This window comes from Microtus pennsylvanicus, chromosome 11 (assembly GCF_037038515.1).
Source record: "Microtus pennsylvanicus isolate mMicPen1 chromosome 11, mMicPen1.hap1, whole genome shotgun sequence".
Taxonomy (NCBI): domain Eukaryota; kingdom Metazoa; phylum Chordata; class Mammalia; order Rodentia; family Cricetidae; genus Microtus; species Microtus pennsylvanicus.
This window is the reverse complement of record NC_134589.1, coordinates 67,562,824-67,576,642: the sequence shown is the minus strand read 5'-3', so window position 1 is coordinate 67,576,642 and position 13,819 is coordinate 67,562,824. Positions and strand designations below refer to the sequence as shown.

The following is a 13,819-nucleotide window of genomic DNA, read 5'->3' as shown; positions in this document are numbered from 1 at the left end:
ATAGGACCGGGGTCCTCTGAAGAGCAGAGAGTGCTCTTAACTACTGAGCCATCAGCTCCAGGTTAATTATGTTGCTTTGCTTTAAATTTTATGGCTGCAGATGTTTCGCCTACTTGTATGTCTGTATACCACACGTATAAAAATGTCCATAGAGGTCAAACAAGGGCACTGGTTCACTGGAACTAGAACTATTAGCCACCAAGAAGGTGCTTGGAATTGAATGTGGGCCTCGGGAAGAGCAGCCAGTGCTCTTAACTACTGGGCCATCTCTCTAGCCTGTTCGCTTTTGAAACAAGACTTGTCTCAGACTCATTATGTAGCCAAAGACTATCTTGAACTTCTGATCTTTCTTCTTCTACCTCTCAAGCTTGGGGATTATAGGGGTTTGCCACCACACCTTTTTTTTTTTATTTAAGATTTGTCTATCTCTGTGTGTGCACACATGATTGGGTACATGCAGAGGTCAGAAGAAGGTATCAAGGCCCCCTCCCTTTTTTTTTTTTATCATTTTCTATCTATTCCTTTGAGGCAGGGTCTCTGTCTTAACTTGGGGCTGGCATTTTTTTTCTCAGTTAAGCTAGAAGACAGCAAAGTCCCAGTGATCTTTGTCTCTGCTCTCCTCAATGCTAAGCTTACAAGTAGGCATGGGGCACCCGGACTTGTGTGGGTGCTGGGATCTAAGCTCCATTGTCTGTCCTAACTGCACGGCAGGTGCTCTTAATGGCTGAGTCATCTCTCCAGCACCCTCCATAACCCCCGGGTTTTGTGCGGTGTTGGGGGATGAACACCGGGACCCTGTGCATGCTGGGTAAGCACTCTATCAACTGAGCTACATCACTAGTCCTCAGCAGCTCAGTTTCCAATTTCACGTTCCTCTAGCCAGTCTCGGATTCTAGGGCAGGGTTGCTGGTGGAACCTTCAGTTTACTAGGAAGTTAACTCGAGCCAACAGGGTTTGGTTTAACTGAGCTAAAGTAAACTCTACAAAGTACGAGGAAGTGACTCCAGCCTCTGCAAACACACCAAAGGCCTGTGCCAGGAGAGGTCAGCCGAGGGTCAGAAGAGCAGGGATTCCAGCATACACTGCGGAGGATGTGAGCCTCTGGGAAGCATTACTCGGCAGATACACTTCACTGTGCATTTTCAGAGAGCCAAGGGAAACGTGTTTGAACCTTCCCGGTCCACTTCAGCCCACAATTGCATGAGTAGGGTGCGGATGAGTGCAATGCTTAAGATCTCTAAAGTAGAAAAATGAATGTGGGTTTTGAAACAAAGCAAGAAGAATTTAGTAACGTAGGAAACTTCCAGATGATTCTTCGGGGCAGACAGTGTCTGTAGGAATGCTGGGGAAAGTTAGAAAAAAAAAATTAGTAAAAACAAGTTCAGAAGATATCAGGGAGCCAGCGAGATGACTAGTTGGGTAAAGCACTGGCCACCAAGCCTGACGAGTTGATTTCAATTCCTGTGACCCACATGGTAGAAGGAGAGAAACTGGCCTCCACATGTGATCCTCTGATCTCCACATATATGTGCACACACACGCACATAAATAAGTAAATGCAATAAAAATTAAAAACAGGTTAAAAGGTTTCATGATGAAAAGGCAGTAATTAATAGATTCATATTAATTTTTTGTCATTGATAGGAAAATATGTTTGAGATTGAATGACAGAGACTGGAGAGATGGCTCAATGATTAAGAGTTCTGCTGCTTTTGCAGAAGACTTGGGTTTGAGTCCCAGCACCTACATGGCAGCTCACAATCACCTATAACTCCAGTTCTAGGGGATTTGATGCCCTTCTTTGGCCTCTACGTGGTTCCTGCATATATGTGGTGCACATGTATGTAGTATGTACTCAGGCATACACACATACCCATTAAAAATGGAATAAGTATATATATTTTAAAGAACTGAATGATGGCCCTTGTAAAGCTAGGAAGTTTCCAATCTCTACTCAAAAGGGGACAAGAAAGTCAGGCATGGTGGTACATGCCTGTAGTCCTAGCTACTGGAGACCACAGGCTAAGGTAGAAGGGTCAGGAGGGCAGCCTGGGTATGGCCCCGTTTCCTTAAAGAAAACAACAGCATGCAGGGATGGAGGGAAGGCTCAGTGTGAAAAGCACTTGCTGCTCTGGCAGAAGACAGAGAAGTTCTGATGTTAGCACCTACAGCAGCTAGTTCAGAGCCACCTGTAGCTCCAGCTCCAGGGGACCCAACAATCTCTTCGGCCTCCAAAGGCACTCCTGGCTGCATGAGCATACACAGACATATAAATACGCAGATAAGTAAAAGTAAATTCTTTATAAAAAGGGAAAAAAATGGGTCGGGCAGTGGTGGCACACGTCTTTAATTCCAGCACTTGGGAGGCAGAGGCAGGCTGACTTCTTTGAGTTTGAGGCCAGACTAGTCTACAGAGTGAGTTTTGGGACAGCCAGGACTGTTACACAGAGAAACCTTGTCTTGAAATACCAAAACCAAAAACGAAGGAAGAGGAAGAGAAGGAGGAGGGAGGAAGAAGAAGAGGAAGAAGAAGAGGAAGAGGAAGAGAAAGAAGAAGAAGAAGAAGAAGAAGAAGAAGAAGAAGAAGAAGAAGAAGAAGAAGAAGAAGAAGAAGAAGAAGAAGAAGAAGAAGAAGAAGACAGGTATATATCTGAATCCCAGTTCTGAAGAGTTAGAGGTGGATCGTCAGGAATTCAAGGTCATCCTTAACTATACTGAGTTTGAGGCCAGCCTCAACATGAGACCCTGGTTCAAAAACAGAACTGGGGGAGGGAGAAGAATAATTTACAATAAAAATATGTCAAACAAAACGACAGAACTAAGACTACATCTACACTGAACAGAATAAAAACAGATGAATTAAATCCCACCACTCAAGGCTTCAACATAATTTCATGGTTAGAAACTGGTAAATTAGGGGATTCCATTTAAATAGATGTGTGTATATGTAAGCAACATAAACGGAGGCCTATAACTAACATAATCTGGAAAATTGTACAAATATGGTTGTAAGAGATAGGAAAGGGTCCAGACAAAAGTGCCAGTACCATAACCTTGTTTGCCTACGGAGAATGTTTCACAGGAGGCAGGAGTGAACTTTCCTGTCATACAAACAAGTACACTGCTTGAGTCTATTGCAAAATGCAAGTAAACAACAAAATATAGAAAGAATACTAAGTATAAAAGCTGAATCAGTATGGTAGACGTGGTGGAGGATAAAGCTTTAGGAAGACTGATGGAGAATAACTAACAGAAGACCTTTTTTTTTTTTTCAAAGAGGCTTACAGGCCAGGTATGGTGACGCACATCTTTAATCCCAGCACGTGGGAGTACAGGCAGACAGATTTCTGTGGACTTTGAAGCCAGTCTGGTCTGCATAGTGAGTTCTAGGACAGCCAGAGCTACATAGTGAGATTCTGTTTCAGAAAACCAAAACAGGGGCTGGAGAAATGGCTCAGTGGTTAAGAGCACTGTTCTTCCAGAGGACCTGAGTTCAATTCCCAGCAATCACATGGTGGCTCACAACCATCATACATGCAGATACAGCACACTCATATACATAGAAGAAAGAAGGAAGGAAGGAAAGAAGAAAGGAAGGAAAGAAAGAAGAAAGGAAGGAAAGAAAGAAAACCAAATCAAACAAACAAACCAATACAAAAAACTATCCCAAAACAACAACAACAACAACAAACAATAAATAAAGAGGCTTAGCAGGGCAGAGAAAAGGGTGCTTGCCATCAAGGTGATGACTTGAGCTTCACCCTAGGGACCCACAGGCTAGAAGTAGAGAATCCACTGTTAAATTGTTCTCTGACCTTCATGTGTGCTGAGAAACACACATGCACCCCACCCCCAATATACATACAAAATTAATTGAAAAACAGTCTATGCAGAAAAGGAGGAAATGAAAAATACAACTGACATTTTAAAAGTTATAAAATTGCCACACAAATGAGCGATGGCTCATCAAATAAAAGCGCATTGTTTGAGGGCCAATCTTGGTTGTGGACTTGACTACATTTGGGATCAGCTGGGCATGCCTGTGAGGGTTTTCTTGATTGTGGTATTTGAGGTGGGAAGACCCACCCTAACTCTGGGCCACACTTTCTGGTGGAAGCCCACATAAAAGGATGTGGAAGGAGGAAGCTTTTGCTTTTTGCCTGTTTGCCCTCACTTTCCTGGGATAGCTCGTCAGGCTCGTTCCTGAGGCACTGAACCTACTTCTTCAGGATTCCAACACAGACTGAAGATGGCAGCCCTCTAGGAATCCTCTGGGACTTTGGGACGAGACTGGGACTGAACTGCCACTGCATTCTTGGCCTTTCACTCAGGGGACAGCACTGCTGACTACCTGGACCACAAATAAGCCACTCCAATAATTCCCCCTTTAACATAGACATTAATTTATATGATTTTAAAAATCTCTTTCCTGCATTTTTGGACCCGGAAGGTTTTACGAGCGTGTTCTACCAACTTCCAATGAGCAGATATCCTTCCTAAATGAGCTCTGTCTGCACACAGAAAATAGGAAACACCACCTGATTTAATGTTATTGGAAACTGGAAGGAAGAGGTGATCACATGATCACCTTGCCAAATACAGCATAAGCATTTAATAAAGTTCCATCAACAATCAAAAGCAAAACCAAAAGCGTTTGCAGGCAGGATTAGGACAAACCTCCGTGCCCCCCTCCACCTCCCAACCTCTCAGCGGCCCCAGTCCAGATGGTGTAGTCACCATGTTTTTTGCACTTTGTTTTCATTAGAAAGCAATATTGGGGATTCTATTTATTTCCCGTGGTTGCTGTTTCAGTTCGGCTCAGAGGGAGAGAAAGGAGTTCTGGAGAAAAGAAATAGCTTGTGAAAGCAAGTCACAAAACAAGAGATGAAAACCTTATTTTTTTGACTTATGAAACCGAATGTACTAAAAGCAATACCTAATCATACCATCCAGGAAGAAGCACAGGAGAGATCCATGTTTTATCAAATTAGGACGTCTGGCCACCGTTCTCAAATCCAGACCCCTTCTTAAAGATCAGATCAAGTTTTGTTTCAGCCGTGGACCTTGGATCAGATCTGGGACCAGGGGGAATTAGCTTCTGTGGAGACAGAAGCTGACTACAAGGGGGTTCTTGCTCTCAGGGACCAGGCAGAGAGCTGTCACTCAAATGTAAGCAAGTATCTGAAGACCTGGTCCCTGTCCTCTTAGCTTGTGGCTCTTGTGCCGTCTATTTTATCTCTACTGTACAATGGAGTCTCACTGTGTCGCCTTGGCTGAGACAGAACCAGCTGTGTAAAGCAGGCTGGCCTGGACCTCAGAGATCCCTCTGCCTCTGCCCACAGAGTGCTGGGGTTGAAGGTGTTCTCTACCAAAGCACATCTGTACAAGTTTTCTTGCCAGGGTTGGTGGATGCCCTGAGGGCAGGGGCTGTCTCCAGAGCTTGGGGTGGGGTCCAGTTCTCATGCCTAAATGTGTAGACCTCATCAAAAGCAAGACAAAGCAGCCCCATATTTCATCCTTCTGCTGAGAGGCAGGAGAATGATTCGTCGTCCAGGGAGGGATACCTTCAATATCTGAGTGTACCCATCCCTGGCCATCTTTGCTGGCGTGGGCTTGTGGTCCCTTCAGAAGGAACATCAGACTTCACATAGGGGAAGGACCCTGGAAGAGGCCTTGTTTCTGGCCTTGTCCTAATGCTATGATCAAGAAAGGGGGGCTGAGTTTTCTGGGTCTGGTAACACTTAGAAGGCAGGACAGGTGCACAAACCTTGGCAACTAAGAAGTGGCTGAGGCTGACAGGTAAGGGTGGAGGGTAGGTTAGGAGCTGCTGTGAGCTCAGGTAAGGCAGGTTCTGTATTCAGATGCATCCTCCCACATGGGATTTTACAGAAATGAGGATGGAGGGAGGGAAGAAGAAGAGGAAGGCGGAGAGAGAGGGAGGGAGAGAGGCAGAGTGAGGGAAGGAATGAGGAGGTGAGAGGGAGAGAGAAGGGGAGAGAGGGAGGGGGACAGAGGCAGAGAGAGAGGGAAAGAGGGAGGGAGAGGAAGGGAGGGAGGGAAGGAGGGAGAGGGGGAGAGAGGGAGGGAGGGAGGGAGGGAGGGAGGGAGGGAGGGAGAGAGAGAGAGAGAGAGAGAGAGAGAGAGAGAGAGAGAGAGAGAGAGAGAGAGAGAGAGAGAGAGAGAGAGAGAGAGAGAATATGCTGCAAAATTAAAACGTGGGAGAAGACTGAGACCCCGGACTGCTATATCCTAGGCAGGCTGGTTCGAAGCATCCCGGATCCTCCAGCCTGACCTGGTGGTTCTGAGTCACTCGGACCCCAGCCGTGCCATGCTTAAGGCCTTCCCCGCCCCGCACCAGGCGTCCTTGTGACCCGCGTGGACCTGGAGCTTGTCGCCTGCTCCGCAAGGAGGAGCCCGCGAGCGGCAGGGGCTGCGCTTACCTCGCTTGTGGGTCCGGGGTCCAGGTCGCCGCGTTCAGCTCCCCTCACCGCGGACGCATCTCCAGTCGTCGTGGCTGCTTTGTTTCTGTGCAGAGTAGCTGCAAAGCGAAAGCGAAAACCAGCGGAGGCGGGCCTGGCCAGTGCGCGCCCCGAGCGAACACGGCCCACGGGCGGGCGCTGTGGGCTGGAAGGGCAGTGTGCGCGCCAGAGTCCGCGTTCACAGCGCGCGCGGCCGGCAGTGGACCGCTACCTCTTAGGCGCACTGCTTTGCTAAGTGCCCAAAACACCTGCCCAAGGGCACGCGAGCCAGGCTCCCGGCTCCCGGCTCCCGGCTCCCGGCTCCCGGCTCCCGGCTCCCGGCTCCCGGCTCCCGGCTCCCGGCTGAGTGCCACTCAGTGCCTGGGCCCTGGATTGGATTTGACCACTGGCAGCGCATGGGTCTGGCTTGGAACAGCCAGTGCTAGCCAGGGTGACTGGAACTGAATGACGGATCCTACCTTGCTGGGGGAGACCTCACCTTCATGTACCAAGTGATTCTCAACCTTTCTAATGCTGGGACCCTTTTAATACAGTTCCTCATGTTGTGGGGACCCCAATCACAAAATTATTTTTGTTGCTACTTCATAACTGTAATTCTGCTATTGTTATGAGTCATAATGTAAATATTTTTGGAGATAGAGGTTTGCTAAAGGGGTTGAAACCCACAGGTTGAGAACAGCTGTAAAGAGTTAACCACGTAAGAGTTTTGTGTGTGTGTGTGTGTGTGTGTGTGTGTGTGTGGTCTTTTGAGACAGGGAGTCTCTGTGTAGCCTTGGCTGGCTTTGAACTCTTTTTGCCAGGACTCACAGAAATCCGCCGGCCTTGCCTCCTTATGCTGGATTAAAGGCGTGCGCCACCACCTCGTTCTAAATGTTTTAAAGGAAGTTTCTTGTTGCCCTAGGTAATGGCTCTCTGCCACAACAGGATGTGCAGCAAATCAGTGAGGGGATGAGAGAGGATTTAACCAGTGAAGTGTTCGCTTGTCCTGCAAGCCTGAGAACCAGAACCCAGTCTCCAAAGCCCCACAAAAAGCTGGACAAGCAATATGCCTGTATTCCCAGCATCAGGGAAACTGAGACAAGAGGATTGATTTCTGGGGTATGTTGGCCACTGGGTCTGTGGAGTCCATGTTCAGGGCGAGAACCTGTCTCTAAAGAATAGCTGGGCTGGCAAGATGATTCAGCAGGGCAGGGCACCTGCCACCAAGCTTTAGGATCTGAGTGTGATCCCAGGCCCCACGTGGTGTAAGAAGGGAACCAGTTGCCACAGGTTGACATCTGACATATATACATGTGGCACAAGCTTGCTTGCCCCAAGACACAAAATAAATAAAAACGTTGAAAAAATAAAAATAAAAAGGAAATGACCCTCAACTTTAACATCTGGCCTACACTTCTTGTTCATGTGTGTGTGTGTTTGCATACACTCACATGTGCATAACACAGCCACACACATGTATATGTCTCTCACACACACAAAGTACGGTGGTGAACCAACTGAGGAAGATATTGACCATTAAGTCCCATATTTGTCTCTCACACACACACTCACACACACACATGTATATGTCTCACACACACACTCACACACACTCACACACACACTCACACACACTCACACACACACTCACATACACATGTATATGTCTCACACACACACACTCACACACACTCACACACATGTATATGTCTCACACACACTCACACACATGTATATGTCTCACACACACACTCACACACGTATATGTCTCACACACACTCACACACACACTCACACACATGTATATGTCTCACACACACTCACACACACACTCACACACACATGTATATGTCTCACACACACACACACGTATATGTCTCACACACATACTCACACACACAGTACGGTGGTGGACCCACTGAGGAAGACATTGACCATTAAGTCCCATATCTGCACATACATACAAAAGCACTTGGGCGAAAAGGGAGAACCGTCATGTGATCAGAAAAACTGGAAAATGCCAAATCTAAGGTTTGGACTCCTTGGTCCAAGTGCTGTCTATCAACACCTATTGGCCAGGCCCTAATCTTGTCTCTGATGGACCATGATTTGGGGCACTGTATTTGACGAGCCTTAGATTCTTCCTCCTTCTAGGTTTTAGGTGGGAAATGCAACCATCAATGAAGGAAATACTTGGCAGACTATTTTCTATGAGCCTCTGGGTGAGTAACTTGAGAGCAACGGCTAAGTCATTGTGGACAGACAAGACCTGGTAAGGTTGGTGGTGTCTCCATGACGACAGGACAGTTTGAAGTCCAGCACGAGGATGCACTGCAGTCTTTGGGGAAGGCTTCTAACACTAAGTCTCACAGTTTGCTGAGGTTAGCCCACTGGAATACATTTTTGTCAAGGCAGACGTGCCACAAAGTTTGCCCAATTGCTTTGAGCTCTGTCCTGCACTGGCCTGGACACGTGACATTTCTAACACTTGCTATAGGGAAATGCCATGACAAATAGGGTTAGCACCCCCGCCACCTCCCCCTTCCTGTGTGTGTGCGAGAGAGACAGAACAAATATGAAACAATTATTTTTACAGAGCCCAGAGAGAAGTCCAAAAACTGGAGTGAAAGGCAAATGAACTGCCTAACTGCGAATCCCTTGCTTTGTGTTTCTGTATCTTGCACATGCCCTGCAGGATGGAGGCCTTGGTCTATACACAGGAGGTTTCTGTGTCTCCTGCAGGAGCAGAGGGAAAGGGAGACAGCCCAAATGATGGCGATAGGAAAACAGCAGCTCACAGCTCTTCCTCAGAAGGTGTTTTTTGTCTGCAGCATGAAGAAAATGGAAAACATTAGAAAGCCAAGGCAAGCCTTGCACAAGTCTCTTGCTTGTTCTGATTCATGGGAACAGAGTGGAACTCTCGCTGTTTTTGCATAAACAAAGTCTTGCAAGGTTTTAGACAGGTGCTGCTTAACTTCTCTCAACTAAAGAGAAACTAGATCCACCTGGGAAGAGGAACCCTCAACTGAAGAATTGCCTCCATTAGATTGGCCTGCAGACTTTGAAGGGGCATTTTCTTGACTGATGACTGATTCAGGAGGGACCAGCTCACTGTGGGAGGTGACAGCCCTGACCAAGTGGTCCTAGGCTGTATAAAAAAGGCAGCTGAGCAGCTGTGGGGTAGCAAGCCAGTAAGCTTCCTGACTCCAGGCTCCTGCCTTGAGTTCCTCCCGACATCCCTCAGTGATGGACTGTAAGCTGTAAGATGTAACGAACTCTTTCCTCCCTAGCTGATTTTGATCAGTGTTTTATTACAGCAACAGACTCTAGACTAGAACAGCCATGAAGAGAGGAAGGAATTCCCACAGGTAAAGCCAAATCCTGGTGTCATGCAGGTGTTTGCCTTTGAGTGTGGGGGCCTGAGGTCATCGTCAGATGTCTTCCTTAATCACTCTGTACCTTATTTTTCTGAGACAGGAGCACTCCATGAACCTGTAGCTTATAGATGCAGCTAGGCTGTCAGGCCAGCAAGCCCCAGAGATCCTCCTGTCTCTGCCTCCCCAATGCTAGGAAGCCAAGGCTGCCTAGAGTCTTGGTGATTTCTGTGGGTCTATATTTGGTCCTTGGTTTTTGGGGACCCAAAAGTTCACTGATTTTCAGCATTCTAGCATTGATTAGTGCTGTTATACAAAAGAGAATGCCGAGTTTACATCTTTAATATACCGTTTAATCAGTAGTAGGCAGTAGTAGGTAGCAGGCTAATGGTTCAGCAGTTCAATCTCTGGGACCCATCTGTTGGAAGGAGAGGACAACATGACTCCCAAAAGTCATCCTCTGACTTCCACATGTGTGCTTTGGTGTGCCTCCCAATAAACAAGTATAATAATAATAATAAAACTGAAAAAGCAAAACACACACACACAAACCACAATCAAATTTGAAACATTACGTAGCAACCACAAGAAATGCAGCCATCTTGCCAATGTTGGTGATCGAACGCAAACAGTCATAAATGTGGTCTTTGCCTTCAGGACACATACTTTAGTGAGGAAATAAGAGCAATCAGTCAAATCTAGAAAACCATCCTAAATCCTGGACAAGGGCCAATGAGATGGCTCAGCTGGTAAGGGCCCTTACTGCCAAGCCTGATGATATGAACTTGATCCCTAGGACCCACATTGTGGAAGGAAGAGCACACTGGTCTTCTGGCTTGTACACACAGGCCCTGACACTCTCTCACATGAAAGAATAAAACGATATAAATCCTGTAGTAGCAACTAGCAGGTAAAACTTGCCTCACCATCAAGTCTGAATTCTCGGGCTTCTTGTGAGTGTATCCCATGCTTCTGTCCTGCTGCCTGAGGCTCTACTTACCTCAGCTTCCTTCCGTCCCGCTCCCCTTTCTTGGCACCAGACCTAAATCCAGACCTCAGTCTTTCCTGGCTTAGGCTTCTTTTTGTTTCTCTTTTTGCTTCCTGCTCTTGCCAGTAAACACCTCACACTTCATTCTATCTTGCTGGTTGTGGAAGGGCTCACTCTGACAAAGATGGCCTCATACCAGCTAGAGCCTTGGAAGGATTTTAGAGACCCTCAATTCTCCAGAGTGTGGGCAAGGTATCAGATGGGCAAAGAACCACCACATCTCAACTTCCCTACTTTTAATATGCTCCTGTGTTCAATAATAAGCTAACAGCCATGTCTTCCTTGTAGTGGACTGGTCTCATCTATAATGCCTTGCTTTACGGATTGCCCCACCCCTATCCTCCGAGTAAAATTCAGTGCTGGGACTCTTTCCTTCTAGAGAAAAAATAACCCACTCTTAAAAGAGACCATGAAGCCAAAAGTAGAATCATCATAAAGATAGGAGTAACTTGTACCTGAGTCAACAAGGGTGACTGACATCACTTTTAAAGTGTCCCCTGGTGAAAGGTCTTGCCTTTGCTTCAGTCCTGAAGATGGAATCCTTGTCATCTGGAGTGAGAAGTAGCTGCTCATCAAAGGCATGCTCACCCCAAGGCAGCCTCTCTGAGCAAGGCGCCCTTGGAGAGCTGCAGGGTGGCCCTGTCCCTGAGTTCTGTCAGCTTGACCGAGTGACAGAATCACCTGTGCAGACGGAGCTCTTCAGACCCCACAGGCTGTTCCTACAGAAGCAGGCTTGAGCACTCATGGGCCTTGACTACCTGAGCTGGGACACTGAGTTCTCTAGGATGTCACATGGTCAGGGATTCTAGGTCCCGTTAGAAAGCTTGGACTGAAACATGAAACAAATACATTTGGGCGACATGAAGGATTAAAAAACATGTTTATTTAATTTATTTAACATATTTTAATTCGACATAAAATAAGTATTTATTTTTTTACTATTTATTAGGAGTGGGGACACAGTCCCTGGTAAAGCACCTGCACAACATGCTCGAGGCCCAGGCTTCACTCTCAACAACACAAGCAGCACACAGAGCATTTTTCTGATATCTTTCTCAATAAGTGATAAATTACTAAAGTATTGGCTAAGGGCCAATGACACAGCTCAGTGGGTAAAGGCTCTTGTTTGTGTGAGCCTGAGTACCTGAAATTGATCACTAGAATCTATATATTAGATGAATAATTTATCTTTTAAATACTGTGTTGTTAAATTTTATTTTTGGATTGGGTGTGGTGGCTCACACCTTTAATCTCAGCACTAGGGAGGCAGAGGCAGATCTCTGTGAGCTCAAGACCAGCCTGGTTTACATAGGGAGGGCTAAGACAGCTACAAATATACAGAGAGATCCTGTCTCAAAAAATAATAAAGGGGCCAAGTGGTAGCGGCTCACACCTTTAATCCTAGCACATAGGAGGTAGGGGCAGGTGAACCTCTGTGCATTCTAGGCCAGCCTGGTCTACAGAGTGATTTCCAGAACAACTAAGATTGTTACACAGAGAAACCATGTCTCAAAAAACAAAACAAACAAAAAACCAAAACCAAAAACCAAAACTAATTTAATGTGATGTATATGAGTATTTGTCTCCATGAAAATATGCCTGTTCCCTGTGAAGGCCAGAAGAAGACATTGGATTGAACTTGTGATTCTGTCTCCACATCCTAAATTCTACAATAGCGGATGTGTACCACCATACTGGGATCCTTGCCTTCACCTTGAATGGTGGTGAGTTGTTTTTTTTTTTTTTTTTTTTTTAGATTTCTTTCTCATCTTGTCTATGTGTATGCCAGCTCCAATGACCACAGGCATTCAGGAATTCATCGCTCACATGCCTCTCTCCTGAAAATGGTCCTTCTGAAGACATCGCTCCAATGGAAACAAACTATATAATAAGTACAGCAGGCTTGTGCAGATGGTGAGGGTTGTCAGAAGGGCCTTGGGCTGTTGCCGCTGCGCACAGAAAGAGCTCAGGGCATTCAGGCAGCTCAGTGTTTGCTTCAGGAGGACCTGAATGTCTGGAACCAGACCCCAAGAATAAAAGCCAGTGTAGGAGCTGTTCACTCACAGCAGGGTATGCTGGAGAGAACTGCAGTTATAATCTGGGGTTCCTGAGAAGGCATGCCATCGGAAAGCCAGCTCAGGACCTGGTTTGAGGGGAGGAAAGGGAATCTTCCAGATATGCTGCTCTGTGTTACTCCTGAGCCAGAAGCCACTGCTTGTCATGTGACACGGCCTTCAGTTGTCCAAGCAACAGCTGAGCTTTGGACTTAGGTCCCATCATATTTTCCAGCACAGGTAACCCTGGCAAACACTGGTCATCAACATGTGTGTCTTGTACACCACTCCAGCCCAGTGCTCTCTGCTCTACCCCTTACTCAGGAGCTCCAAGGCCAGTTCAAGCAGGCTTTGGGCAGCTTTGATGAGGTGCAGCCTGAAGGGCTTCATTTGGGTCAGCAGTGTTTAGCTTCATGCATTCCATCCAGGGGACAGGATCTTTGTGTGTAAAGGAAACAGAGACCCCAGTGTTGTCTTTTTAAATGGGTGATAAGGCAAATGCTCCCCACTTTTCTCAATGCTGCAAGACGGTTTTGAGATGCATCTCCCATGCTTTCTCAGAGACTCAGGACCCTGCAGTTTCTTTCTTAGGTGCTGACCAACACAGTAAGCATCCTAGGGCTGGGCCTCCCTCCTTTCCTGTTCTGCATTCCTGCTCCAGGTACGTACAGAACTGTACAGAAGCTCCAAGCTCAGGCTGTTTCCAGGAAGACCCAGGTTGAGTGTACCAGGCTGGTGCAAATCATGGTCAATATTGGGTAGATGCCTATTATATAGCATAGTACGAGTTAAATCTTAACTTTGAATAGTTAGCCTACAGAAGAGTTGCATGCTGGTTTGAGAAGGGGCCATCAAATACTAGGAATAAAGATTATAGTCAGTTGC

The 13,819-nt window shown here is 46.6% G+C and overlaps 1 long non-coding RNA gene across 1 annotated transcript in view; it reads right to left on the bottom strand.

Annotated features, from left to right (window-relative positions):
• Nucleotides 1-6,739, bottom strand: part of LOC142860838 (uncharacterized) — a 52,403-nt gene extending 45,664 nt beyond the window's left edge. Inside the window, exon 1 of the long non-coding RNA XR_012912411.1 lies at nucleotides 6,441-6,739. This is a non-coding gene — a long non-coding RNA (uncharacterized LOC142860838). The remainder of the gene's footprint in view (nucleotides 1-6,440) is intronic.
• Between the last annotated feature and the right edge of the window lie 7,080 nt (nucleotides 6,740-13,819).